Raw genomic sequence first — 25,455 nt, forward strand, 5'->3', positions numbered from 1 at the left:
CCCCGACATATGCTCTGCCATCATTATTGGCACCACCTTCGTCGTTACCATCCCAACCACCAGCATTACCACCTTGTTCATTGCCAAACTCAGGATCCATTCGTGCATCAAGCTCTGCTGAATATTAAGACAGGGATTCTAGGGTTTCATCATCGTATTCCTCCTCATCCTCATCGTTAACAATAACCGTTTCACCATGATGAATCCACACTGTGTAGTCCTCAACAAATCCTCGCATAATCAAATGTGATCTGATGATACTCATATCTATCCATGCCATACGGTTCTTCTAATCTTTATAGGGACAAATAATTGTATCATTATTCTCGATCAACGTCGTTGCATGCTTCTCCGTGGCTTCAATAAATTTATCCACCTCTTCGCGAAAATCTGCCTTGAACCTTAACGACCCATACATCCAATAGTTCCTGTACTCCATCTTTTACAACAACAACAAAACAAACATTAAAGGGCTGCTTATTCAGATATATATAAAAATGAATCAAATTAATAATTACTTGAGAATAATTATATATACTTCAGATATATATGAATATAAATCAAATATAATTACATGAAGCATACAAACACACCATGGTACAGAAAAATTAATTAATGACCTATTTATCCATAAATAATTAAAATACATATTTGTTGATTACAATAAACAATTTCAAAGACAACAATTAGCAACAATTATATTTTACCCAATATCTTTCATGCAAACCCTAGTCCAATTTCATCAAACATAAATTTACAAAAACAAAATTAATAAAAAAAGAAAACCCTAGATCTAGATCTAGATCTACATGCATATGAAACATCTATAAAACTAACTAATTGTTCACTAAAATCAAGAAACATGGACCAAATAAGGGTAAGATCTTGTTCCCCTACCTAGTTTACCCTGGTACATTCAAAACTTGAGTCTAATTTGCTTCATAAGTAGCTCAAGCACCATAGAAGAGAGAGAAAAGCAAAACTCTAATTACTCACTAATCAACCATTAAAACTTTAAAAAAAAGTATGGAATAGCATTTTCTTACCTTCTACAACATCTCCACCAAAGGATTTGAGACTAAAACCTTCCTCCCTTAGTAGAGCAATTTTTGGGAGGTGTCCAAGGCCTCCCAAGCCTTTTTTTTCTCAGGTAAAAGTGAGTGACCCGAGGAAGAAAAGGAGGCTGCAGCTTTTTGCACGTGCAGTATTTGTAGCGGCGGCTGGTGATTGAGCCGCCCCTACAAATCGCAACACCGGGGGCGGCTGGTGAGTGAGCCGCCCCTACAAATCGTCCAATTTGTAGGGGCGGCTCGTATCACCAGCCGCCCCTGCTGTGCCATTTGTAGGGACGGCTGGTCTCGTGGGTTCTGAGCACGCCCACTATAGGGGCGCCTCCATCCCCAGCCGTCCCTACAAAAAAATTGAGCTGTTGCTATAAACCTTTTCTATAGTAGTGTTTGAGAGGTGACCTCGAGCGGCGACACTCCCAGTCCGCGTCCTCCCTGCGCGGGGGGTCCCGAGCTCTAGGCGAGCCCCGAACACCCCGCTCAGCGCTCCTGCCATGATCTCCGTCCATAGGCACCTCCTGATAACCAGCGTCCCTGCTCCTATACGCCAATGGGGAGCGAGTGTGCTCCCTGCTGCCACCAGCACCGGCGTTTCCTCTAGCCCGACGCAGAATGCCGATGACCTGCCGCCCGCGCTCCGGTATCCCCAGGGACGGCCCCCTGGAGCCGCTGCCATCGTTGTCATCCCGGTCAGGGCGGCGCCGCTGGTGCTTCAGTGGCGGACCATGGCATGGCTGTGCGCGGGCTCTCGGGCGGTGGCCGTCGACGATCCCCGGCACCCAGGCCTCTTGGGGTACTCCTCCGACTCAGATGACCCCGAGGATGGGTAGGCCCTTATTATTAATGTTATCTTTGAACACAGGTGTTAAGGGGTATATCTTGAACCTTTTGGGCCTACCCAAGATCATGATGGTCCATATCACCTAACGCACAGTAGCTACATGCTTGAAGTTGGCACCTTCTCCGGCTTCACATCTCATGAACAGACTGGATCTTCTCTCCCATCGACCTTATTCGCCTACAGGGCGCCGTTTAGTGGACCCCTGTGTGAAACTTGTTTCAACGCACCTATATTACTAATATGATCAGACTATTACTTCAATCCCTTTTATATTGTTTTGATTTGGCTATATCTGATACGTCTCTCTTAATCACGTATCAATTTGACGCCATATTTCATCTCTGCAGTCAATTAATTTGACCATTCAGCCATGAAACTAATTGCACAGCAAGCGCTAGTGTACGAATTAGTGAATATTAATCTGTCCCTTGAAGGACACTTTGAGATGCATTTGTATTAAGTTAGCTACATGTATCATCAACTAGTGTTGTGTGGCCAAATATTCCAAATAAGAAATAGCGTACCTAGCGTCCGGACGTTTGGACGGACGAGTGTTCGGACGCTGTTCATCTTCATCGACCTCCTTGCCCGCCGCCACCTCCAACCCCGCCCTGGTCGCCGGATACTTAATCGGCGACCTCATCGTCGGCCCGCCCAACCCCTCCACTGCTTCCCCACCCTTCCTAATCCAAATCCCGATGACTTAGCTCCTCCTCCCTCCTCGTCACCATCTCCGACCCCGCCTTGGCCGCCAGCTACCTCGCTGGCGACCTCACTATCGGCCGCCCACCCCCGCCGCTTCTTCGCCACCCTTCCTAAATCCAATTCCGGCAACTTAGCTCATCCTCCCTGCCCACTGCCACCTCTGACCCCGCCCTGCCGGTGGCCTCACCGCTGGCCGCTCACCCTGCTGCTCCTTCACCGCCCTTCCCTAGTCCCAATCCACCGGCGACCTAAGGTGTACATGTTTGAAAAACATTTTCTCCGTATCTAAACAATCAATGACGCAATAATAACTCTAAGACATGCTATTGCATGGCTGATTCAAATCCAATGAATTATTTCCAGTCAACTCTGTTGAATGCTGATCGAATATGACAGAATTTGTTCTCCATCCCTGACCTTCCCTTCTCTCCTACGCTTTCTCCCTACATCCAGTCATGGAGGCACCGACCCTCCTCACCGTTTCTGGAATCTCCTTGTGCCACTCGGCCCACTGCACTTGTGGGTAAGGACCCCACAACCATATCCCAATCATACCCGGAGTCCTATAGCCTAATGCCATTGTGGATAATAAAGAATATATATTTCCAATGATTGTGGTATTACATTATTTTACAGTGAAAAACTTCAGATTTTTCGAATTGTATGGCAGTTCTTTTTTGATTCTACTTGATTTCAGATTTAGAGGTTGAAAAGACCCCAACATATGAGCAGCAGCAAACTACACAGTTTACTCTATTCTACTCGGTTGTGCTTCCAGGAATGTAGTTCCCGTGCGTGCTGAAGTCACAAGAAGCTGTGCTGTTGTTGTTGCCTCTATATCGGATGGAGCAGTGCAAGAAGTGCAACAGGTTCACCGTGCCCAGAGCAGCCATCATCCAGAAGAAATAGTCCAGATGACCCTCGTTCAAGTCGTCCGGGATCCACCCGGGCTCCCCGCCGCGCGCCGTGGTCGCCGTGACAGCGCCGAGCACAGCCGAGTTAAGGTAGCTCCCGGCCGCCATGGAGAGCTGCGCGAACGCGTTGCCAAGGCTCTTCATCCCGTCCGGCGACTGGTCGTAGAAGAACTCGAGGATGCCGATGGTGGCGAACACTTCCGCCGCGCCGAGCACGGCGAACACTAGGTGCCTGCCACATGATGTTCATCGCAGGCATGTTGTCCTGCGCGAGGACCAGTCGCCTCGCCTCGAGCAGCGCCGCGTACACCATGGCGAACACGGACAGTCCGAGGCCGATACCGAGCCGCTGCAGCTGTGACAGGCCGCGGTCGTTGCCAGTGGCACGCCGGGCCAGCGGCACCAGCACGGCGTCGTAGACGGGGATGCAGACCATGACGCTGATTACCTCGAAGGTTGCCAGGGACGCCGGAGGAAAGGTGAATGGGCCGACACGGTTGTCCATGGCCGCGCCCTGCTCAATGAATGTCGATGACATCTGCGAAGTGATGGCGAAGAAGAGCACCATGGTTGCCCAGACCGGCAACATCCGGAGCAGCATCTTCAGCTCCTCCACCTGGGACACCGTGCAGACTCTCCATGGGCTCGTCGGTGCTGCTGTACCCTTCTCGCCAGTCCAGGGCAATATTATGGCAGCCTTGTCAAAGAATCTGGACAGCAGACGTACGTACATCATATGAAATTTGAGTTCTGATATATAGGTGATTCAGTCAATTTATACATAATTTTTTATTACTATGTACATCAAAGTTGCAGTAAGTGAGCAACTTTGAGGTGACAATTGTAACAATAACTGTACACACACCTGAACTGTCTCGCAGCCTCAGTCTTGAAATTTGGCTCGATTGCAGAAGGCGTATCATGGTGCAAGGCTGACGTATGCTCAGGCAACTCGAGATGGCAGTTCCTCACAGCTGCAACCACCACCTGGGCTACCCTTGTCAAAGGACTCCCACTCAGTTTCTTGTACCTATACACCTTCCGACCGGCGACAAACACCGCTAGGCCAAGCACCATGAACACCATCAGGCACGGCAAATCCGACTCCCCACCCAATGTTTTCTTGCATCAAGACGATCACGGTCCCTGACAGCAGTGAGCCGATGTTGATGGAGAAGTAGTACCAGTTAAAGAAGGAAGCCTTGGTCACCCGCTCGGTCATGTCCGTGCCGTCAAATTGCTCGGCCCCAAGGGATGACGTGCAGGGCTTAATGCCTCCAGTGCCTAGGGCAACAAGGTAGAGCCCCAGGTATGCTGTGGCACGATGAATTACGCCGTTGTGTGGCGAATCCATCATGGCGAAGGGGAGGCATGCAGAAACCGTCAGAGTGAGCATCCCCTGACCATATGCAAGCAGGACACAACCAATTAATTACTCATGAGTTCAGACTTCAGAGTTCAATGATGGAATGGAACAAGGTTGAATGTCAAAGATGGGTAAATAAATTACTGTTTCTCTTGGTGCAACTTACAACGGTGTAGACCAAGAGGAACACTACTATCGTCATGTATGTTCCCCAATATGTGTCGGCCAAGAAGGCTCCGATAACCGGTGTGAGGAAGCAACTGCCGATCCAGGTAGAGACATCCCTGGCGGCATCCACATTGCGCTCGTGGAGCTCACTCATGAGATAGGTGATTAGGTTCTTTGCGATAGCGAAAAATGCCAGGGATTCCGTGAACTCAGGTACCTAGCACATTTTCAAGAGACTGAATAGGGTCAATTCTACTTATTTGGGTAGTAATTTCTGTTCTGGTGTGTCGCAAGAACTTCGTTGCATGCAGAACCTACCTAAAATCATGAAGCATGCTCTCCAGCTCCCGGTGCGTTGCTTCAGAGCAGGCTGGTCGTTAATATCAAGCGTTCCGTCGCTAGTATATTGTGAAGCATCATCCTGAATGATGACAATGGAAAAGAAACATTTTACGTTGTGCACTTTGGACATGTAGTTGACAGGTTCTCAAAAAAAAAAAAAACATAAAAAAGGAATATCACCTCTGGAGATAGGTAATGAATCAGTGGCCTTTCCTCATCTGCTGCTTCCATGGCAGTCTATGGGCTCGAGGAATGTTGTTCAAAGGATCTGGATCCTTGCACACCTGCTTCTCCGAAGCACTTCCTATATATAATGGTCCATCTGCTGCCAGCTGCACAAACGTGCTCTCCTCTTCTGACAAATAAAAAAACAATATCATCATCAGTTGTTGGGACGGTCCACGTTGGACCAAGTCCCCCTAGAAGAGGCCCAACTAACGTCATTGGAGTGGCATGTAAAACCTACCCCCACCAAAGGGTTACTTGTAAATAGTCGCTTGCCTATATAATGCTAAGAGCACTGAGGGCAAGCAGGGCTCTCTCCTCTCCCTCTCATTTTTCGCAAACCCTAGCCGTCGCCTCACTGTCCCCTTTCACATGTTGGAGCCTTCGTCAGTCAGCAACCTTTTGTCACTTATTGGCTTTGTCAGTCAGCGGGTTTTTTTTCAGTCATTGGCCATTTGGCCTTCATCAGTCAGTTGGTTATCATCAGTCAGCAGACTTCGTCTGTTAACAACGTTCGTCATTCAGCAGCCTCCCTCAGTTGGTAGTCTTCGCCATTCAGCAGCCTCTGTCTATTGGCATCCTTCGTCATTCAGCAGTCGTCGTCTATCAACAGCCTCCGTTATTCAGCAGCCTTCATCAGTTGGCAGCCTTAGTCATTCAGTAGCTTTCGTATGTCTGTGACCTTCGTTATTCAGTAGCCTTCGTCAGTTGGCAGCATTAGTCATTCAGTAGCCTTCATCTGTCAGCAACCTTCGTTATTTAGCAACCTTGGTCAGTTGGTAGCCTTCAGCGGCCTCCATCAACAATCGACCTTCAGCAGCCACCAAACCATGGTAATTATGCTAAAACTTCTCCTATTTTTTGCAGGTTGTATTATTCAATTTTTTCTTTCTCTTCTTAGGTCTTTATAATATGCATCAACCCTAATGTTATTTGAGCTAACCTTCGTAGGGAACTGATTCTTTTTATATTCAATGTTACAAGACATACCTATACCATGCAGGTTCTTGAATGGCAGCCTTCAGTAGCCATCTAAAACTACAACCATCTCATTCGAGAGCTATTATTTCTTATATGCAGGGCTTATTTTTTATTCAAGCATAACCATCATTTTTGCAAAGTGTATGATATGTTTACCCCTTTTAGTATTTTCGAGCAAATGCACTTACTTGCATCATCACATACATACATGCATTATATAAATGCATTGCACCGTGGTAACCCAACAAAGACCTGTCCATGATTAGGCATCGGGGCCATCACTCTCAAAGGCTTCAAAAAGCTTTACCCGACAAAGACCTGTCTGTAGTCAGGCATCAGGACCTTCGCTCTCTCAAAACCTTCAAAAACTTCACCCCTCATGTATCATATAAATGACTAACCATTTTTGCAACAAGTGGGAAAGCCTATGTCTTTCTTAGTGCCAAAAGACTTGCAAGCAAGTTGATATTTGACGAAACTATAACGCCCAACCTAAGTCCATAAAAAATGCAGGAGATCAACTCAGGTGCATTTTCACTGCGACTTCTCTGGCCTTTCGGCACGCGGCGTTGGCGCCTACATCGGCATCGCCTTTGCCAACACGCTTCGCCAACACCTTCGGTGACTTCACCAACATCACCTCTACCAAAACACCTTTTTTTAGGAGAGCCTTTGCCAAAAAACTTTGCAGGAGGGCCTTCGCCAAACAACTTTGCAGGAGGGCACCTTTGGCAATCCTCACCTCCTCCAAACAACTTTGTAGGAGAGCCTTCGCCAACACCTTCGGCATCTACGCTAACCTCTCCTCCGCCACACACCTTTGCAGGAGGGTCTTCATCCAACAGTCAGTGGCGAACCAGGACAACTCGCCTCCACCAATACATCGGCACGAGGGGGCTTCACCGACACCTTAATTGTCTACACCAACTTTGACTCCACCAAGAACCTTTGCAAGAGGGTCCTCAACAGGAGGTGCTTTACCATCATCTTCACCTTCCACAATGGCTTGAGAGCTTCATCAACATCTTCAGCATCAATGTCCCACAATGACTTACCATCATCGCCAAGCTCAAGGGGCTACATCAACACCTTTGGCACTAAGGTCTACCACACCTTCATCAACCACTTCAACTCGAGGGGCTCATCAGGCAACTTCAGTCCAAACATCTACTTCCACTACTATGACTACGTCGACTACACCAAAGGGAGATGGAGGATTTGGTCATGAGTACCGGCCAAGAGGGGTTATGGGAGCATACCGGAGGACCAACAACTCTGGAACGTGAAGTCTTTTGCCCAGCGCTCATGAGAAGACACTAAAGAAGAAGGCTCGGAGATGAAGGCCCCCTCGCCGAGAAGGTTTAGAGAGGAAGACCTCCACGTTGGGAAGGCCTTGAAGATGAAGACCGCCATGCCAAGAAGGCTCGGAGATGAAGACCGCCTCCATGCCGAGAAGGCTCGGAGATGAAGACCTCTACGCCGAGAAGACCTCGAAGACAAAGACCCCCTCACTGAGAAGGCTCGAGAAGGAAGACCTCCATGCTGGGAAGGCCTTGAAGATGAAGACCTCCACACCAAGAAGGCTCAAAGATAAAGACCTTCATGCCAAGAAGATTTCAAAGCCGAAGACTTGCGCATCGAGTAGATATTGGAGGAGAAGGCCTCGAAGATGAAAGCCTATGCACCAAGCATAGCCAACGAACAATATCATGGAAATGGAGAAATAAGCTAAAGCCCAAAGGTGAAGACATCCAAAAGAACAAGGCATTCAGAGGTAGACGCCTTAGGAATTAGAACATGTATAGGTTATAGTCGTGCGCTGTGCTCTTTTCTCCATGCCCTTTTTCCCACTAGGGGTTTTTGGGATGGAGTTTTTAGTGAGGTGCGCACTGTATAGGTTACGAAGGGCGATCCTCGCAACTAAACCTTGAGTTGTGTAGTGCCTCTTCTAGTATGAGCACCTACTAGGTTATGTAGTACCGGCCATATCCTAGTAGCTGAGGGGCTATTGTTGGGACAATCCACATTCATATGGGCTAAGTCCCCCTAGAAGAGGACCAACTAGCGCCATTGGAGTGGCATGTAAAACCTACCCCCACCAAGGGGTCACTTGTAAATTGTCGCTTGCCTATATAATGCTAAGAGCATGAGGGCAAGGGGGGCTCTCTCCTCTCCCACTCATTTTCGACAATCCTAGCCTGTCGCATCACTGTCCCCTCTCACATGTTGGAGCCTTCATCACAAGGCCTCCTCCATGGAGCCTCCACATGAAACCATCGGTGCGGAGCCTTCTCCGTGGAGTCTCTGTCATTGAGCCTTCTTCGCAAAGCCCTTATACAGAATAATCATTGGCCCTTCATCCGAGGCCTTCGTTTCGGGCCTTCATCCAAGACCTTCATACCAGGCCTTCATTCTGGGCCTTCATCGTGGACCTTCTCTGGCTAGGCCTTCGGCGGCAATCTTGGCCTTTGTTAGGTGTTCTTCTCTAGCCAGGCCTTTGTTAGGAGACCTTCTCCAGCTAGGCCTTCGTTGGGTTATCTTCTCTAGTGGGGACTTTGTTAGGAGACCTTCTCCGATCGAGCCTTCATCATAGACCTTCCCTGCCCCCTTCGTCGGGAGACCTTCTTTAGCCGGGCCTTCATTGCGGACCTTCTCTAGCTAGCCTTCTTCGAGAGACCTTCTCCCGTCGGCCTTCTCCGGGTGACCTTCTCTAGGAGACCTTCTCAAGCTAGCCTTAACCAAGGAGCCCTCTACTCTCAACCCTGTTCAGAACGTTTGTCCCAACATCCGTAGTAATGCATTCTTCTTAAAAGAGAGGTCTATGCTTTTTTGTTATGCATAGAAATTGTTCTTTTGAAAGACAGTAAAGAATGGTGGCTGTTGTCGGTCACTATCAATCAAATCCGACCACTAATTAATGTCCAAAATGGGATAAATAAACAAACTTTCGACACATATGCATGTACTATTGACATCGTTCCACTTGTATTGAAAGAAACATGTTTTTGCATGACATACATTTGAATACAAGAGGAAAACAAAACAAAAGGAGCAATACGGAAAGTGTAAAGCAGAAATGCGCAATGGAGAAATGGAGAAGCCCACCTTCATGCAACAACCTAGGCCGAGCACCACCGTGGAAGGGCCCTAGGCCCAGCCACCAGCCCACCTGGCAAACACAGTTGCTAGGTGAGATAGCAAGGGTGCGGCCACACCCTGGGTGCGCCTGCACCCCAGGCGACGTATCCCGAGCCCAGTCTCCTATGGTGGTTGCATGCTGCCATGCTGAGGTGGGCCACGATGGTTTCCTAATTTACCTATGCCAAACCGACCTTCCGTGTCACTATAAGAAGAGGGGTGGAGCTCTCCTTCAACACACACCTCATTTGGAGCTATTACACCTCACTACCACACTCTTGTACTCTTTTAGCTTTTAGTAGTATTTTGGAGCTAGCAAGAGCTATCAAGGAGGGATTGGCTCCTTGGGAGAAAAGAGAGAAAATCTTGGTATGAATACAAAGAGAATTTCTTCCAAAGTCATGCTCTCATATCATAAATATAGTTGTGCTATAGAACTAGACTATAGTTCTCATGTTATAATCATGATTTATGAACTAGCATATAGTTTGGGGGTTATGATCTTGACATGTAGAACTTTATGCTTAATCATTCATATAACTTATATGAGTAGAATTAGAGCTAAGTTGAGGTGGCGGATCATCGTGCCTTCGGGTGTGCCTAAGTTCTTTACCTGTTGATCCATAGGGTCGGGACCCATGGGAATTTGGGTAGTTTCTGTGTATGCAAGCATGGTGAATGCATTTTCTACTCTCCGGTTGAGGGGTATGCGGCAGGTGGTGATAGCTCTATCCATCCCTTGTGATCCCCCACAGTTCGGGTAGGGTGTAGCAGTCTAAATTGTCACACGAGGTTGCTGGCAGACAATCTCTAATCATGTATCTTGTATGCTCATTGACTGTTCTTTGCATGGCTATATTAGAACATGCCTGCTTCCATGTAGGAAACATTCTTTTATTCTTTGTTTTCCTTTTATCCTTGAGGTTGGCTCGGATGTGTGTCCCACTATCCTTGAAATACTATTTTTACCCTTGTCATGACTATGGTTTACTTTGCAAGTATGTCATCTAGTTCATGCTCATTCTAGACTCTTAACACCTTGCCCTCCTTTAGGAAAATATAAATAACGATACCCTGAATACTTCCGGGTGAAATGCTACAACTGATAGATCCGTGTACTTGCAGGATATTTTCTGTAATCATTAAGAACTATCAGTAGTTGGCGTTTCTTGGCAGGCGTCACTAAGGTTTACTCAATCCTAGTGATGGTGTTAAGAAATACCAATAGGTACTTCTGGCACCATTGCCGAGGATGGACTTAAAACCTCCTCACTTGGTGATTGTGCTAAGAAATGCCAACAAGCATTTCCTAGCAGTCGTTGCCAGGGAATGGCATAGGTTAAAGAATATAGTAGGACATAATCATGAGCACATGCATGTAATGGTAGCCATAGTTTATGTACTGCTAATTCTGCTTGTTTTCTTCCTGTTGTGGATGAAAACAGGATAGTGTATGACCGGTTACAACCTGCCAGAAAACTACACCGATAATCCAGGAGGTGCTCCTAAGGAAGAACATGTCCTGTACCAGCTTCTTCCTTCGCTACTCCGCTAGTAGTTGAGCTAGTCACCCCTGCACCATCCACTACTACCGCTATGGCAAAGACACTCTGTGACTACTACAACCCCGTTGTTGCCAACATGCCCTGTTGGGCCCACTATCAACACGGGAGTTGGAAACTTCGAGCTGTGCACTGGCCTGAATCACTGATGGTGTAGGTGAACCAATTCTGTGGTTTGCCAAGCGAGGACGCAAGTGCACACTTGCTACACTTCCTAGAGCTATGCGACACTATCAGTCATCAAAGACGTTGCACACCAGCTAGCATCAGGCTCCCTCTGTTTCCCTTTTCCTGTTGTGGGAAAGGCGAAACAATGGTTCTACAAAGAGAAGGAAGCTGTCAGTATGTCGGACCAATGTTCCACGACATTCCTCGTGAAGTTTTCCCCATGGGAAAAACCAATGCCCTGAGGGGGAAAATTTCAAATTTCTAGCAAACTTCAATGGAGTCCATCCCCGAGGTGTGGGAGAGGCTGCATGATTATATCCAGGCATGCCCGCACCACGGGATAGGAAAACTGGCTCATGCTCCAAAACTTCTACGAGGGGCTTATGCCATGTCAAAGGGGCACGTGGATGCCGCTGTTAGAGGAGCATTCGTTTCCCTAACCATTCGATGGAGCCACGGCTCTCATCAAAAAGATGGTGGCCAATCAAAGTTGGGGGGAGGAACAAAAACAACAAAAAGGCATGCATACCGAGAAGGAGGCAGGTATGCTTGCCACAAAAATAGATTTGTTACTAAAAAACTAAACGAACGAGCCCATGAGAAAGAAGCCATGAAGGCCACCGTTCAGGCCATGGGCTCACAAATGACTTGCGAGGTCTGTGGAGAAGTCGGACACTTGGGGAACAACTACCCCAAGACCCATGATGAAGTATCATACATCAACAACGGGTTCTAACAAGGTAACAATAACGGGTGGAACAATCAATCCCACTCACAAGGAGGTAATTCGAACTTTAAGTCAAATTTCAATTCAAATCAACCTTTCTTGAAAGACCTAGTTTTAGGTCAACCAAAAAATTAATGAAAATATCACTAAAAAGCTTATGTATAATAATAAAATGTTTGAAAACATAAATTCAAAACTTGAAAAATTAGATTCCTCTATTAAAAATCAATTAAGATTTAATAAAATGATTGAAACTCATATTGCTGCCGCTCTACCTGTTTCTGATTCGGGAAAGATTCTAGGGCAACCTGAAGCCCCTCTCGAATCTGTTAAAATGGTCTCAGCGAGGTATGGTAAGCCTCTATGTCATGAAAACCACGATTACCTCGTAGATCCACCCTTCATCACCAAGAAAGAAGATCATGGGCACCTGACAATCACCTGCTCAATTGGCCCGCATGTCTTCCACAATGCCTTCTGCGACCTTGGAGCAAGCATCAACGTCATGTCCAAGGTAATATATGATAAGATTTTGGGTGGACCTTTGTCCACTGCACACTTTCGACTGTAGATGGCAGTTCAATCTTCATGAAAATCGGAGGGATTAGCCAAGGATATCTTGGTGAAAATTCGAGACACGTACATCCCTACGGACTTTGTCGTGCTAGACATGGGCCACAACAAGGAAGTTCCCCTCCTCCTAGGGAGACCATTTCTTAACACTACAAACACAGTTCTCCACGTGGGATCAGGGCATGTTAGCTTTCACATCCAAGGACAAACTATGAGATGTCCATTCAATGGATTTGACTTGCATAAATATACTAAAAATAAGCAGCCCAAGAAGCAACCACGAAAAAGTGTTAAGCAGGTATGGCAGGTGAAAAAGGTACAACCTACTTCTCTAGGCACGGACGTACCTTCATCAAGTAAAGAGTGAAGGAGAAGAAGTCCTGCTCATTGGACTTTAAAACGATGAGCCATTTCCCAAGGTAAATCGGTAGTTATCCTTTATATTCATTATCTAATAAATATTTACATAGCTTAGAAATATTAGATAATAAAACTATAGACTATGCTTTAAATTATGCTAAAATAAAAATAATTAGTTCACCTTTCATATATCTACACTTGAATAAATCTTGTTTATCCTTTCATGATCAATGCAAGCATGTTATGGTTTGAGGTATGATTTCTGGCGATCATACTTTCATAGGCTTTTCAAATTAAGCATGGTGCTTAGGTTGTATAGCCTACCTTGATCAAATTAAAAACTAGTTTGAGCACTGTACCAAAAACTGCTGAGTATAGACATGGATAAGTTAAACAAAATAAAAAATTTAAAATATATAATGTACCACAGAGTCATCACCAAGCAAGCAAACCCGGACCACCGGCCTTGAGCGAGCTTGGGGGAGGACCCCATAGAGGTACCCTTGTATCTTCTTAATTTTCACATTTATTTTCTGCATTTATTTATTTGTTAGCATTTAAATTTTTTGAAAAATTAAAAATACCAAAAAAATAAAATATGTTAAAAACACCAAAAATATTAATTCTACTCTCGTATGTGTTTTAGGAATATTTAGCTTCTCCTATGTTGAAATGATAAATAGTTGTTTTATCTATAATTCATCTCTGTCTAGGTTGTAACTTAGTATTCTTCAAGATTTAAGTTTATTGGCTAAAAAATGTCTCATCCTAAAAACTTAAAAACTTGTGGGTTGCAAATGCATGCTCCTTTTCTAAATTATTGCGAGTTATGATATGGTACAAATAGAATTTGCTATGACTTTGTTCTAAGAGAGACTTGACGTCTGAAGATTTTACTTTCAAAAATGCTAAAATTCAAAGTTTCTTAATGATTATGAATACATACCAAGGCCATATGACATGATTCAAATTCAAACCTTAGTCATATGCTACTTGTTATTACATTGAGCTTTGTCAAATTGTTGTGACCCTTGTTGAGATTCTCGTCATGCACCCATGATCAAGACACGCGTATACCCACAAATAAACTGCTAACTCTTACACTGAGAGTTACGCAAAAATATGTCTTTCCGTCCACTAAATAATTACTCCATTCACTGTATCATGTGTCTCTCTCTCAAAAATTTCATATGCCAAAAAGAATAGTATGGGCTATGCTAAACAAAAAAAAAAGAAAAGAAAAATGTCCATGCCAAAAGGCATGAGAGAAAAAATGCATGCCAAAGAGCACGAAGGAAAAGAAAAGAAAAAGAAACAAAGAAATAAAGATAGCCCATACTTTTAAATAAAAGGCATTTATCCAGAAAGAGAGAGATTCATGATTCAAAGTAGTACTAAAAATATTTAGAATTAGGACTTTATGAAAAATTCCACACACTTGCAAGTCTTGATCAAAGTGTATGATTTGCATCTCCTTGAGGACCGGTTTTTGACTTAGCAAAATATGTGATGCAAGTATGCCCCACTTTCATAACTACCCAAAACTCCACTCGAAAACCATTAGTGGTAGGATATGAAAAAGAAGGCAAAATGCCAAATGTCTTGGTGATGTTTCATACACATTGAGCGATCGAGAGAAACATTTGAGGAACTTACATTTGTTTTATAAAACTCACAAAACCTATGGGTAGATGGTTGATCAAGGAATGAATGATTGGTGATTCCGTTATAACCGTTCTATCTTGCAACCGTCCAATAACTTGGAAAAGCTATATGCCCCATATCAAGATAAAGGGTGGATAAAAATGCCGACATATTTGAATTACGGAAGAATACTTTGTTATAGGCAAGACACTTATGAAATATATTCGGCATAGTAGCAACTCCTGATCAACAACCAAGTACTTAGCTATTTGCTCAGGGCAAACAAATGTTAAGCTTGGGAGATTTGTTGGTGGTCACTATCGGTCAAATCCGACCGGCAATTAATGTCCAAAACGGGAGAAATAAACAAACTTTCGACACATATGCATGTACTATTGATATAGTTCCACTTGTATTGGAAGAAACATGTTTTGCAGGACATACATTTGAATACAAGTGGAAAACAAAACAAAAGGCGCAATACAAAAACAGTAAAGCAGAAATGCGCAATGGAGAAAAGGAGAAGACCACCTTCACGCAACAACCTGGGCCAAGCACCACCGTGGGAGGGGCCTAGGCCCAGCCACCAACCCACCTGGCAAAGACAGCGGCCAGGCAAGCCAGCCAGGATGCGACCGCACCCTAGGTGCGCCTGCACCCAGGTGGCGTAGCTCGAGCCCAGTCTCCTACAGCGGTTGCATGCCGCCATGCTGAGGTGGTCCACAGTGATTTCCTAATTTACCTATGCCAAACCGATCTCCATGTCACTATATGAAGAGGGGTGGAGATCTCCTTCAACACACCTCATTTGGAGCTACTACACCTCACTACCACACTCTTATACTATTTTAGTTTTTAGTACTATTTTGGAGCTAGCAAGAGCTATCAAGGAGGGCTTGGCTCCTTGGGAGACAAGAGAGAAAAGCTTGGTATGAATAAAAAGATAATTTCTTCCACAGTCATGCTCTCATATCATAAATATAGTTGTGCTATAGAACTAGACTATAGTTCTCATGTTATAATCATGATTTATGAACTAGCATATAGTTTGTGGGTTATGATCTTGACATGTAGAACTTTATGCTTAATCATTCATATAACTTATATGAGTAGAATTAGAGCTAAGTTGAGGTGGCGGTTCATCGTGCCTTCGGGTGTGCCCAAGTTCTTTACCTGTCGATCCGTAGGGTCGAGGACCTGGGGGAATTTGGGTAGTTTATGTGTACGCAAGCATGGTGTTTGGGTATGGAAAAACAGGTAATGTATTTCCTACTCTCCGGTTGAGCGGTAGGCGGCAGGTGATGATAGCCCTATCCGTCCCTTGTAATCCACCACGTTCGGATAGGGTGTATGAATATAAATTGTCACACGAGGTTGCTGGCAGACCAGTACTCGGTGGCCTCCCGACCTATCTTACACTTAGTTCTAGCTCTAATCATATATCTTGTATGATCATTAACTATTCTTTGCACGACTATATTAGAACATGCCTGCTCCACGTAGGAATATTCTTTTATTCTTTGTTTTCCTTTTATCCTTGAGGTTAGCTCAGATGTGTGTCCACTATCCTTGAGATACCTTTTTAACCCTGTCATGACTATGGTTTACTATGCAAGTATGTAATCAAGTTCATGCTCATGCTAGACTCTTAACACCTTGCCCTCCTTTGGAAAAATATAAATAATGATACCCTGAAAACTTCCGGGTGAAATGCTACAACGATAGATCGGTGCGCTTGCAGATATTTTCTGTAATCGTTAAGAACTATCGTAGTTGGTGTTTTTTGGCGGCGTCACTAAGGTTTACTCAATCTTAGTGATGGTGTTAAGAAATACCGATAGGCATTTCTGGCGCCGTTGCTGAGGATAGACTTAAAACCTCGACACTTGGTGATTGCACTAAGAAATACCAATAGTGGCATGCGACTCCTTGTTTGTTCTTGCAAGCAATACATTCATTTTATGGTGCCATATTTTTTTTTCTTTCCTCAAGGGCACAGAAGCTTGAGAAGATTATTACGAAATCCTCCATAAGAAATTGCTTTAGAAATATATTGTGAATTTGCACATCCCAGTAGTTACTATGTGAACCTTGACTTTTATGTTGCGCGGAGTTTTGACTATATCATTGGAGGAGAAAAGGACGTGCTTCCTTTTTCATTCAGCTAAAGGAAGACTAGGTTAGCAATATCTCATGTAATTTGTACAAATAGTTATTTTGTAAGCAGTGCAAATAACTAGAAAAGATAAACAGAGTATAGTCCCACCCTCATCAAATCAAATTAAGTAAAAGCAGATTCTAATCCTGTTATGTCCACTAGTTCTAATCATTTAGGTGCTTACCTAAATTTGTACAAGACTGATTACACAAATAATAATAATAATAATAATAATAATAATAATAATAATAATAATAATAATAATAATAATAATAATAATAATAATAGTAATAGTAATAATAGTAGTAGTACTAATAGTAATAGTAGTAGTAGTAGTAATAATAATAATAATAATAGTAATAGTAATAATGATGATGATGATGATGATGATGATGATGATGATGATGATGATGATGATGATGATGATGATGATGATGATGATGATAATAATAATAATAATAATAATAATAATAATAATAATAATAATAATAATAATAATAATATCGAAAAGGCGCATAGCCTAGTGGCAATGAGCCTTAGTAGGACCTCTCATGTCCTCGTTCGACTCCCGGTGAAAACGAATATTCCAGGTTTTAACAACGATGTGCTTTTAATAAGTGCTTGGCGATGTTCCCGTCGTCAGTGAGAGATTTGATGGGCCCGTCTTCGAAAATGTTCATAGGGGTAAGCTTGCGTGCACTGTGACTGTCTGTGCCTACCCAAATAGAGGACAAATGAAAACGAAACGTGCCTATTTCTCGTTCCATCAGCACAAAGCTACTTATATTTAGCCGAAGTTCAATTTTTCATCATATCATGCTGACATCACAAATGAATAATAAGCCAGGACACGAATTAGATTTCAAATATTTCAGTTACCTTATGCTCGAAAATTTGAGGCACATATCCTCCCTTCGCTACGTAAGGTTTACATCACTTTATGATTGTGTTTGGCACAAAGCATTTTTTAAGCCTGTGCCAGAGAAGCACCTTGTTGGAGAATCTTAAGAGATGAAAACATATATAGATATCTGGTGGTATACCTTTTCTATTGTTTTCTACCTATGGGACCCACATGAGTCATTGATGAGGAAGGCTGTGAGGCTGTCTATGTTAGGGGATGCTCGTCACGTGCTCTGCTTCATCTTCATGCAATGGGCATGCTTGTCTCCACAGCTGGTGCCTCATCTGGTTCCTCCTCCCATGTGCTCGTCCCATGCTCCCATAGACAAATGTTGCCTATGATGGGTGGGTGGCAATCGACGGAGGAGAGACCAAAACATTGCGCTTCTCTTCTTATCCAATGCCCTGGATGCACGAGCTGCTTGCGCTCATGCCGTGCCCAACAATTTTTTTCTTGAATTGCGAAAGAGTCTATAGCCTAGTGGTTATAAAAGCGTCAATAGCATCTTAGGTCCCGGGTTCAACTCCCCGTGGGAGCGAATTTTTCTAGAATTTAACGGCATTGTGCTTTCAGTGCTAGACAACGTTCCCGTTGACAACGATCAAGGTTGTAACATCCTAAAATTTGCTGCTTTTGAAAATAGGTTTAAAATTATTTATTTCTGAATTTTGTGCTCATGAAACATAGGGAAATAAAAATTTTCATTAAATTAAAATTCATCATAAGGTTTAGCAACATGTTTGTGCATTTGTTTCTTTGAGTGGTGTGGATTTGATTCAAATTGAAAATATGCTAAAATGTTTTTGAAGTTGGCTTTGAAGTAAAAGAAAAGAAAATTAGGAAATCAAAGCATTTCAAAAGTTGTATAATTTATTTTTGGAGAACTTACCAAAATTCCTCATTTTTATTAGAATTAAAAAGTGTATTTTAAATCATGTACGAGTTTGGTTTGGTTTGCATTTGGATTTGAATTTGAAAACAAAATGGAAAAAAATTGAAAATGAAAAAAACCTTTTCTCCTTCTCATTCGGCCGAACGGCCCAGCTCTCTCTAACTGCGTGGCCCGCTTCCTGCGTCGTTTTCCAGCTCGGCCGTTTCTCCTCCTGCCGGCCCAGCTCGGCTGCTCTCTCCTCCCGCAGCCCAGCAGCGCACGTAGGCCCAGTTCCTCCCTCCGGCCCGCTGACCGCCCCGGCCCAGGCCGAAGCCGCGTGAGCGCCCTCTCTCCCTCACAGACTGCCCGACCCCTCTCTCTCTCCCGTCACCGACTGGTGGGACCCCGTGTCAGCTCCATCTCCCACCTTCACCCGTGAGCGAGCTAGACTCCGCCGCCGCCATCGCCTGGGAGTCCGCACACACTCCGCCCCACGTCGTTGCCATGCCCGCCAAGCAAACCAGGTCATAAATAGCCGGACGAGCCACACCGCCTCCCTACTCCTCCCTCCAGCGCCGCAGCCGCCTTCGTCGAGCCGCCTGTGCCCTAACCCGCACCGCCGCGAGCTCCACGCCGCCTAACCGCGCCCGAGGCCACCACCATGCTATCCCAGCTTCCCTCGAACCCTCCATCGAGCTCGCCTAGAGCTTCTCTTTTCCCCCGCTCCCGTGCCCTGTGGTGACCGGTAGCGTCGAAGACGATGTCGCCGGTGAGGTCCGGTAATGGCGCCGCCGCATGAGAGCTCGCTGCCGGCCACCTACACCGCCAGCTTCCATCTCGGGCGTCCGAATCTAATCCGACGGCCCAAATACAAAGGTACCCCTTCGCCTGGCATATTTCCTAAAGAGTTCCTCGGTTTATTCAAAATAGAACCCGCGGTCCATTGCGTATTTCATAGATTTCGTCTTCGTCTTTGGAAAGCGTAGTTTCGTCGGTTTAGATCTAAAATATGTTTTCAGTTATTTACAGATTTGCCACTGATTTTGTTTTAGCCATAACTTCTCTGTTTTAACTCCGATTCGATCCGTTCAAATTGCGTTAGGTTCGTAATTTCAAAATCTACGTGTTCATACTACTATTAAGTATGTTTTCAACTTTTAAAATTTGAGGTTAGATTTAATCTATTATTTCATTAAAAGAAATCTTGTTTAAATCATATCTTCTACGTTTTAGCTCCGTTTGGATCCATTTAGGTTACGTTTGATTCATAGCGATGAGATCTACGTGTTAGTAACAGTGTTTATCATGTCACTAATACTGGAATTTCATGGTTTGAATCATATCTTAAATAACAATTATGCAACTGGATTTTATAAATAAAATATGATTTGTTTTACTTTAGTTTTATAATTCAAATCTAAATTTGACTTAATTTATATTATCTATAAAATATCTTATATATGTTTTTATATAATTAAAACACACAAAGCTAATGGTTTTATATTTTTTCTTTCATGAGTAGATCTCTCGGTAGTTGTATCTTTTCAACCGTAGCTCCGATTAGCGTGCTTTTCGCGTCTTTGTGTTCGTAGCGAGATGTAGATTTGTTTCATAAACTTTTCATTTTGATTTTATGTTTGGTGTATTGTTCTGATTTAGTTCTATTGTTTGCTTCGTGTATGATTGCATGGATGCTTATGTGGTGCTTTATGATCTTGTCCAGTCGGTGAGTTATACGTGGTGAATCAAGAAGCAGATCTTTGAAGTTTTGGACTTGAAGAAGGATCTAAGTTTAAGGCAAGTATAGCGTGTGATCTTCCTTATTGTCCTATATACCTTTAATCATTTAATTTATATTGCATGTGTCTACCTTGACTACCACTAAGGATATCCTAGTCTTTTGTACTTGTGCCTTGTTACCTTTGGTGTATTGCATTGGGTAGTTTGATGCTAGTGCTCAACTCCAACCATGATCTTGTAACTTGACTAATGGAATATGCAATAAACACTAAAAGATGCTTTTTAGCAACATGGAAAAAGGGGGCTAGAGCATTGGGCTGTTTTATGGTGTTCTAGATTTTTCTCCCTAAGGACTTATCTATAAGTGATCATCCGGGACTTACAGTACAACTGTGAGGGCTACATGGCTCTGGCTTTAGCTCAATATGGGGACCTTTTCTAGCTTGTTAGTACCTTTATGGTGCAAGAGGGGTGTGTTCCGGGTTGGATATAGTGCGGCATCTGTCTGTTAGTGTATAGGCTGCGCGTCATTGTGCCTGTCGGAAGGAGAGCCCTACATTCGCAGGCCACAGAAACCTAGCGGCCCTAACTTGTTAGACAAACATTTGAAAGGCTTTATAGTGAACCTTGCCGACCTTCCTTAGAAGTGGGTCAAGAGATTAGCTACCTCGGGTGAAAGGGTACATCATGACTCACAGTGAAAGTGTATAACCTCTGCAGAGTGTAAAACTGGTATATCAGCCGTGCTCACGGTCACGAGCAGCCTTGGAACATTTACGGAACAGATGATGAACACTAAAGGATACTGATGATAAAGATGCTCACTAATGATTACTGTTTATGCTATTCATTATTCATGTTTACCTGATCATGTGTTTATATGGGTTTGTGATAAACTTGTTGCTACTCACTTGCTAAAATAATGACTCATTAAAAGCTAATCGCAGTAAACCAGTGTCAGCCTTTTGAGCCTCATGAACCCCATGTTATATTTGTTGAGTACGACATGTACTTACGCTTGCTATATTTTTTCAATTATTTGGATAAAAATCCTGGATGGGTACCAGATTGCTAGAGTTTGGAGGAATTAGGCTTGTGATCAACCAGTCAGTTGTCCCTGTGGATTTGGAGTCTTCGTCTGAAGATCGGAGTTGTCTTTACGCTGTCTATACTCTGAGGTTATAATCTTTATACTATTACGCTATGTATTTAAGCATTATCTTTTGATATTACCTTTATTTGTAGCTATATGTCAGATTTGACTTCCTGGGCTCACATATGGTGTGTATCTGGTTTTATTCTTAAAACCGGGTGCGACAAAGGTGCCTATGGTGACTTCGTCAATCTAGAAGATTGGTGGCCTAGTATGAGAAGATGGTCAAAGGAGTACGGTTTGCGTGCGTTCGTCCATAAGGGTGAGTGTGCATGTTGCTAGTGTCTGCGTTGTACTGTGTAATTCAAAAAATAATAATCACTATGATTTATCTGGCACGAATGAAATAGTACAGGCGGTGAGGTGTTGGTGGAGTGTTGAATTTCTGGTTGGTTCCATTGGTTCCTACTATAATGAGGTTATATCAGAATTTGATGGCTACAGAAGGAGTGGTGTTCGCCAGCCACACTACTAAAAAAAAACTTTTACGAGACGTTTGGGAATGGGCCTCAGAGGCGGGCGGACATATCAACTGCATCGGTTAATGCCTGGGATTAACCCATGCGGACACAATCCATCGCCTCGAAAAATTGATTTACGAAGGCGGTTAAAAATAACTGCCTCATAAAATCCATTAACCACTCCTCCAAAAATACCTCCATTTTCGGAGGCGGACCTCTTATAAGGCCCGCCTCGATAAAAAAAGGCCGACGCCCAACTGGCCCAGACCAGGCCCGTAGGCGCGACCAAGTATAAAAAGAAAAGTTAGGGCTCCTTTCCTCACTCTCTTCACCCCAAATCGAGCAGCATCAGGCTCGTCCCTCCCATCCCGAGCGCGCCCCTCCCTCTCCCTCTCAGGCGCGGGCACCCCCTCCCATCCCGAGTGCACCCCTCCCTCTCCCTCTCCCTCTCTGGCGCTCGCGCGGGGAGCGAATCTTTGGCGGCGGGCAGAGGTGGCGCGGCTCCTCCATCGTCGCGACAGAGGCGGCATGGCTCCTCCAGTAGCGCGGTAGAGGCGGCGCGACCCCTTCTCGTGCGGATCCGGCGCCACACCGCCGTCGGAGCACCTCCACCACCGCCCCGGCTCCTTCCCCTCTTCCCCACCGCCGGAGCACCTCCGCTACCGCGGATCCAGCGCCACCACCACAGATCCGGCGCCCCATCGCCTCCTTCCTCACCAATGAGCAAATATCCGGCGATCCAGCTCCCCTTCCTCCACCACCGGCACATGCATATGCGGATCCGGCGGCGGCGGCATGTCCAGGTGTGAGGTGACGCGAGCGGCAGGCAGGCCGGACCTGGCGGCGGCGGCCCGTGGATGGGCTCGGCAGGCCCGTAGACGGGCTCGACGGGCCTGTCCACGGGTTTTCATTTTTTTTGTTTTTTATTCGATTTACCGAGGCAGACATCCAACCGTCTAGAAAAAGATCCCATTTACCATGACCTTTGGACCGAGGCAGTTGCGATGCCTGCCTCAGTTAATTGTTTTTGCCCGTCTCGGTAAAGTTTTGTGTAGTTGTGCCAGCAAAGTGGTCTAAACCACCGCCGGGCATCCTGAAATTTAATTGTGATACATCCTTCATTCCAGGATTCAGTTTTGGTAGCTGGGGATTCATAATTTGAGACAGTGATGGCGACGTCTTGTGACGGGAAGAGGACGAGTTGAGCATCTACTGAATGCATGCCTTCCATGCGGAAGTAATCGCCTGTCTTCAAGGCATTCAGGCAGCTATCGGTTTGGGGATTGGCCAACTCATTTTGGAGACGGACGCCCAAAAAGTGGTGTCTGCTATCAACACCACCAAATATGCGGACACCGCCGCCGGTCATCTTGTAGAAGAAATCAAGTCCTTGGTAGATTGGAATTTTATCAGTCTTCATTGTGTGTTCAAAGGTAAGTGAGTAACCAAGCCGCCCATAAGCTGGCTGCGTTGGGGTCTATGTGTGCTAAGCGCGAGGAGCAAATCTCAAACTCTGCTCCCGAGCAGTTGAGTAATGAAATTCCACTCAGTTTAAAAAAAAGTTAAATTATCTTAAATTTGATAAACTATAAACAATAATATGTTAATATTTATAATATCAAATATGTATCAGATATATTTTTGTACTATACTTATTTGGTGTCAAAAATATTAATATTTTTATTTATATATTTAGTCACATTTTAGAGGCAGGTTTGAGCAATTTTCTTGAAAGGATCCGGAACCACTATAAGCAACTTGGACACCTACTTCTCCGAAGCACTTCCTATAAATAAATGGTCTATCTACTGCCAGCTGGACAAACGGGATCGGGATGATAATAACAAGGAGATTATCAAACACATTATATACTGTAAACTAAAGTACATCGTGCTCTCCTCTTCTGACAAATAAAAAATTAATTAACATCATCAGTAGTAATGCATTCTTCATAAAAGAAAAGCCCATGCTTTTCTGTTCTATCTTTTTTTTAGATAAAGGTAACAAATCTGGCTTTATCTCTTGAGATCAAGAGAATCAGACCAAATTTTCTGTTGTACCTAGAAATTCTTCTTTCAAAAGTCAGCACGTGCGACACCATCGTACACACTATGTTTGCTTTCAAGCAACACCTTCTTTGTTCTTGCAAGCAATAACATTCATTATTCATTTGTGCTGCTATATCTTTTTTTCTTTCCTCAAGGGCACAGAAGATCACGAATTCCTCCCTAAGAAGTTGCTTCAGAAATATATTGTGAATCTGTGCATCTCAGTAATTACTACGTGAACCTACAGTTTCATGTTGCCTGGATATCTGGAGTTTTGACTATCTCACTGGACGAGAAAGGACGTGCTTCCTTTCTCATTCAGCTAAAAGGAAGGTTAGGTTATTAGTATCTTATATAATTTGTACAAAATGGTCAAGCGGTTCTATAACCATTGAGGTGCTTACCTAAAACTTGTACAAGATTGTTGTTCTAGGCCTCGGCCTTTGAACACCAGGTGGTCCCTGAGCTAGTGGCGGATCTACACTACTATAAAAATCGTCCTTCACTATCAGCCCATCATTGCCAGTTTCTCTGAAACCGAGAAACTGGCAGTGATAAGTCTTCACGGCCGGTTGTTAGATTGAAAATCAGAAAATGATTTGAGGTCCTCAAAGCCAACAGTGAAGGTCCATATTGCGGTAAAAAAACAGTGAAGGTCCATATCACTACCGGTTGGTGGCTAGAACCGGCAGTGATAGTCACTGCCGGTTCATGGCTTGAACCGATGTGCTAATTAATGTGCTATTACTACAGGTTTTTGGCTTAAACCGGCAGTGGTGTTGTGCATAATACAAAGCCAATGTCCTCCTCTCTCATTCCTCCCATCCCGAGCACACTTGGCCAAGGAGGAGTCTTTCCCCACCTCTCCCTCCAATGTTGTGGCCATTCTTCACCAAAATGCTCAATGAAGGTCTTGGATTTTCAAGCATGGGGCATGATTTTCTTGCTTTAAGGTTAGTAATAAGCAACCACTTCTTTGAATTTGTAGCTTTACATTTTTTATGGTTAGATTGCTTGATTCTCACTCTAGTAATTTCTCCATTTAGGAGCACTTTTCATTTGGATCTTGAGGAAGGTATTCAAATTGTGGTGAATCCATATTCTATAAGGTTGGTGTCTATGAACCCACTATAATTCCAAGCAAATTACATGGTGGTTTTGATGATTGTGTATATGTGATGCTTTGATGAGCAAACCCATTGTTCTTTATGGAGTAGAGTAGAGTTTTTTTCAATAGGGCTATTAATTTCAATTTTGATGAGCAAACCCCTTGTTTGGAGCTACAATTGTTGTTCATGATTAAGTATCAATTTTTTTGTATAGTTTCCCCATTTTTATG

General features: G+C 44.1%; 1 pseudogene; it reads right to left on the reverse strand.

Moving 5' to 3' along the window:
* Positions 1-3,371: 3,371 nt before the first annotated feature.
* On the reverse strand, positions 3,372-5,649 carry LOC136461861 (protein NRT1/ PTR FAMILY 8.3-like; annotated as a pseudogene).
* Positions 5,650-25,455: the final 19,806 nt, after the last annotated feature.

Source organism: Miscanthus floridulus, chromosome 1 (assembly GCF_019320115.1).
Source record: "Miscanthus floridulus cultivar M001 chromosome 1, ASM1932011v1, whole genome shotgun sequence".
NCBI classification, from domain to species: domain Eukaryota; kingdom Viridiplantae; phylum Streptophyta; class Magnoliopsida; order Poales; family Poaceae; genus Miscanthus; species Miscanthus floridulus.